Consider the following 5,635-nt stretch of genomic DNA (forward strand, 5'->3'; position numbering starts at 1 on the left):
GTAATGTCTCTTTGTGTCCCTAGGAATTTTCTTTGCCCTGAAGTGTACTTTATCTGATATAATATAGCCACTCCTGCTGTTTTAACTTTGCATGATATATCTTTTTTCATCCTTTTATTTTCAAACTACCTATGTACTTATGTTTGAAGTGAATTTTGTGTAGATAGCATATGGTTGGATTGTGTATTTCTATCTATTCTGTCACTCTCTGTTGTTTAATTAGAGTATTTAGACCATTTACATTTAGAGTAATTATTGGTGCTTAAGGCTTATGATACTGCCATTTGATTATTTGTTTTGTTTGTTCTCTCTGCTTCTCATTGCACTGTTTCTCTTTTCTTGCCTTCCTGTGGATTACCTCAGCATATTTTGGAATTCCATTTTATTTACTGATAATGTTTTTTTATCATATCACTTTGTATAGTTTTCTCAGTTGCTTTTCCAGATATTACAACATATATGAGTAGTTTATCATAGCCTCCTTGTATCGAAATCTACAACTTTGAGTGAAGTATTGAATGTTTACTTCCATTTATGTCTCTTATCCCTTTCCACTTTTTAAATAAAATTGTCATAAATATTTCCTCTACATACATTGAGCACTACGTCAGATGGTATTATAATGTTTGCTTCAACCATCAAATTTGATTTAAGAAACTCATGAGAAGGATAGTCTATTATTTTTACCTCTATTTTTACCCAGTCTAGTCTGCTAGGGCTTCCGTAGCAGAATACCACACACTGGGTGGCTTAAACAACAGCAATTTATTTCTCACAGTTCTGGAATTCTGGAAGTCCAAGATTAAGGTGCCAGCAGAATGAGTTCCTGGTGAGAGCTCTCTTTCTGGCTTGCAGATGGCTGCCTTCTCACTGTGTCCTCACATGGTCTTTCCTCTGTGTGAGCACACCCCTGGTGTCTCTTCCTCTCCTTATAAGGACACTAGTCCTATTGGATTAGGGCCCCACCCTTACGATCACATTTAACCTTAACTGCTTTTTAAAGGCTCTATCTCCAAATATGTCACATTGAGGGTTAGGGCTTCAACATATGAATTTTGGGGGAATACAATTCAGTCCATAACACTCAACCATCTTTTTTCTTTCTGAAGAAAATAGTAAACATCTCATGAATTTGTGTGTCATCCTTGTGCAGGGGCCATGCTAATCTTCTCTACATTGTTGCAATTTTAGTGTGTATGTTGCCAAAGGGATCACTCCCATAGTTTTTTGAATACTTAAATAATTCTTGTTGATTCAGTCTGTTTCTCACCATAGAACCTGGCATTTTTTATATTTATGATATAGATTCATTTTCAAAAGCAAGTTAATGTTCCCTTATCTTAGTTGACTTGTTCTCAACATGTCCTTAAAACATTATAACTTTACCAATGTATTGGAGCAATTGGTGAAATTTGAATTTAGTCTGTAAATTAGATACTTGCATTATAGCAATATTCAATTCCTAAATTTGGTCATTCTACTGACATTATATAAGATAATGGCCTTTTTATTAGGAAATATATGATGAAATATTTAGGGGTAAAGGGACTGCAACTTTCAAATGTGAAGTAATAATAATAATAGTATAATTATATGTGTACATACATACATACACATATATATATGAAAACACATATGTAAAGTGAGAGAAAGGGAGACATAAAACATGCATTTTATGTGACACATAATGTGAAAAAATGTTTACAATTGATACATCTAGCTGATGTATCGTCTTGTTTTTGCAAAAAAGAACAGGTTTTTGTAAATGGAGGTGATTAATCTGACAGGGCACTTCAGTGCAGCCCAAGTTCTAAAATGGGTTGAATGAATGAAAACAGGTAATAAAGGGAAAGATCATAAGTGACCTAAGATCTAGACCGCAACATCTAGAAGTATATGAAAACATTTATAAACTCTGAGATACAAACAATTCTAGAATAAAGAAAGAAATAAAATATTTGAAGACCTTTTAGGCACATGTGACTCTCTTAGAAGAGAATAGGAAATATTCAATGATTCTTTAGCTGCCAATGAATTGTTTGAAGGACATACACAGATATATGGCCTAAAAAGGATTATTTCAAACCGCAAAACTCCACTTAAGCATGTAGATAATGAAACTAGGTAAAATCTTCATCATCATTCCAAAATTGACCTGAGGCCATCACTAGCAACCTTAGGTGTCAGCTTGAAGCGGTTGATCTGCAAGGAGAATACTCTATCTTTACAGTTCCTGGACATCCTGGAGAGCATCGCAAAGACCTGAGTAAGAAATGTCGTCTCCTGAGCGCCCTCCTCAGTTCATGTGGAGATTCACCAAGTGGGTACTGATAAAGGAGAAGAGGAAGAAGAGAAGAAAAGAAGGATAAAGAAGAGCTGAAGGAGGAAGACGAAGAGGAAGGGAAGGAGAAGGAAGAATTGATGGCTCAAACTGAAGCGCACAAGCAGAAAAGAGGATGCCTCCAGTGAAACACTACAGCTCCAGCTGAGTAAAATTTCTTCCAGGGGTAAACATAGTAGTGATTTAATTACTGATCTTCACCGAGGGCACTGTCTTGACCAACTTCAAGTCACGGATCAAATACTCCCACAAATGAAGAGATTATGTGAGCACGAGTGCCTGTGGTTTATCATCCAATGCGGCTTCCGTAAAGAAAAGTTTCTCCCTAAGATTTAGTCATTTTAGCAAATGAAAGCAGTTCAACTCAACAAGGTATCTTTTGTGACTTAACTCCTGGCACTAAAAAAATTTGTAATTATGCAAGGTGATGGATGTTAACTAAATTTAGTGGGGTAATCGTTTTGTAATAAATACATATATCAAATCATTATGTTGTATACCTTAAACTTATACAATGTTACATGTCAATTATATCTCAATACAACTGGGAAAAAATTAAAAATAAACTCCTGCCACTATTTTTAGACTGTGTGAAAAAAATACCTGACCCACAAAATAGAGTTCAAGGCCAGGACTCCGGGATGCAGGTGATACAGAGAGTAGGGACTTGAATGTGCATCATGGGGGCACACGGAGACTGAGCGGGCGTGCCTGTCTCCAGATGCCCTGTGTCATCTTCAGGGTTCTCTCCCCTCCCAATCTTGCTTTGCTTTGTGTTTGGCATCATTTTCTCCTCTTGCAGCTCAGCCTCATCCAGGCCATGATGGGATGACAGTGCCTGGCTGGTGATGACCCCAGAGTGACATGGATGGGGGAGGAGGGCAGTTCCCCAAGGAGTTGGGGGCTATTGCCAAAAGAAAGGCAGTGAGGGGGACAGGAAAACAATAGCTGTGACCTCAGCAGGTGGCAAAGCTTGACTTGAAAATTTGCCTAAATTTGGTGATTACAATACAATATTTTATGGGCCATAATAGAGGGGGAATGTTATGAACACGAAAGCAAAAGATTAAAGATTTTTGAACATATCATATTTTCCATGCTGGCTGGACACTGTGGTTTTTAGCCAAGACGGGCCAATCCCATGTTCAGTGTACACAGCCATTAAACCAATTTGACTACTAGGATTGCTTCTCATTTGGAATGATCAGGATCATGCATGCTGAATTGCTGCTCTGTGCCCGTATAAAGACACATCTTATTGTTATGTAGCTCAAAGACTTACCTCAATTGAGGCTACTTTTGCCATCAGTGCTCTGAGTCATCTGTCATGCTTGGGTGAAAGGGATGATGGGCATCATTTTTCAGGGGCATGAAGCTGTCCACAGAACTCGAGACAAGGTTGCTGGGACTAGTATAGGCCTGTCTGTAATACCATCCCAAACCATCTTGTATAGCTCCCGTCTCCATCCCCCTCTGCTTTGTCTAGTCGTCTGTGACATGAGAATGATGGTATCTATGTCCTGGGGTGATTAAGAAGATCAAACCCAGCACTGAATGTTAGGTGAGGTGACGTGACCTGGAGAAGCCAGAGGGGCAGCATCAGACGGAAGAGTGCCAGGGGGCAGCCAGCACAGAGAACAGAACTTAGGCTGGGGCGACCTGTGCTGAGAGGAAGCTGGAGGAGGGGTCCTGGAGGCAGGAGGGGGCCAGGTCAGACCGTCGGCCTTCTCTGAAAGGGTCGTGTGGGGAGCTAAAAGGCAGAAATGGCCCATTATCCTCAGTCAGCCAACAGGTAGTAAATGTCCACCGTGCACGAAGGTTTTTACATACCTTACTTCTCATCCTTATAATATGATTAGGTATCGTGGTCTTTACTAGACTGATGGGGCAAGTGAGGTGCTGAGTTAGCTGGTGACCCAGAGTGACAGGAAAGAAGAGCCGGAGCTGAAGTTTCAACCCAGAAAGACAGAGCTCCAGAATCCACACGTTCCCGTCCCACCACACTGCCGACCGCAAGGCCCTGCAGAAGTGAGGGAAAGAACTGGATTCTGTTGCTGAAATTTCTCCTGGTTTTCCACTGGAGATAATTCGAGAAAAAAAAATATGGACAAATCTGAAAGAAGGCTAAGAACTGAAATTCCCAAAGCGTGTAAAACCAGCCACGAGAGGAACCGAAACAAGGAAAGAGGAAATCGGCAATACTGTTATATATCTGATACATCACATTTATACTTAACCAGAAAATAAGAGACAGACACAATAGCTAGCATTCTGCATAAGACACGACTCCGTCAGAATTCCGAAAAATAGCTCCTGGCACCGTTAAACCAGACAGCCCACGTAAAGAGGTACAACATGCACACATCTTAGAATTAGCAATGGGAAGTGTCACTGAAAGGGGGTCTAGGCAACGCGGGGCTGCATTTGGAATCTTAGCCTTGAAGTGCAGTGGGGACCTTGCCGCCGACTAGGTGTAAACTGGTGCGGCAAGTTTCCAACTTTTTAAGTTGCAGTGGAAACCAGAGGAACATAGCTTGGCTGACAGTGTCAATAAAGTGCGGTGTTGAAGGATATTTGTAAAAAGATGTCTCGCATTTTCCTCTAAGGGCCTTCTTTCTCTGCTTACGGAATGCAGGAACAAGTGCGAACAGCGAGAAACTGCAGAAAAACTACCCCAAGGCTGGGAGAAAGTGAGCTGCGTGGGTCTCCTTAACACACTCTGCTGGATATTTCCAGCACCTTTCCCTTCCTCTCCCAGCTCTTTTCACAATGGGTCCCGGGTTGAGTCCAGCTGTCTCTAACCTGAGAAAAGGCCCAAGGTGTGGGAGTTCAAAGTGAAATTGAGAAGAATCAAGAGTGGAGAAGAAAAGAAAGGATGCAGACAAATGCTTTTTTCAATCATGAGGATAGCAGCGAAGCCTGGCTGAGCAGGTGAGGCCAAGCCTAAGTCCCACAGATGTTCCCACTCATTGAGGCCAGGAGTTATCTTTACCAAGTTGGAGCGCCAGCCACAAAGCCAGGTATTTTGGCTTAATTTCCTAAAAGCATGTCAAGATTACATCAGCAATATTCGATCTTCTTAGGGTTCATGTGAATTCTTGAAACTCATGGAATTTAATGAACAAACTTCAAGGATTTATTGTCATGAATTACGAAAGCTAGAATTAGAATCTGTTTGACTTATTTATAGGCTATAGTTTAAGGATGTAGGCTCCAGAATTCTCCCAAACTCAGAAGAGGGTAAAAGACACCCACCTGTAAACACATACTCATAAATGCATGGATGTGCAAACT

At 40.7% G+C, this 5,635-nt stretch overlaps 1 non-coding gene across 1 annotated transcript; it reads right to left on the reverse strand.

Moving 5' to 3' along the window:
• Nucleotides 1-1,108: 1,108 nt before the first annotated feature.
• LOC131399809 (U6 spliceosomal RNA) lies at nucleotides 1,109-1,215 on the reverse strand. The gene has a single exon (XR_009217236.1). It is a non-coding gene; the product is annotated as a U6 spliceosomal RNA (small nuclear RNA).
• Between the last annotated feature and the right edge of the window lie 4,420 nt (nucleotides 1,216-5,635).

This window comes from Diceros bicornis, chromosome 39 (assembly GCF_020826845.1).
Source record: "Diceros bicornis minor isolate mBicDic1 chromosome 39, mDicBic1.mat.cur, whole genome shotgun sequence".
NCBI classification, from domain to species: domain Eukaryota; kingdom Metazoa; phylum Chordata; class Mammalia; order Perissodactyla; family Rhinocerotidae; genus Diceros; species Diceros bicornis.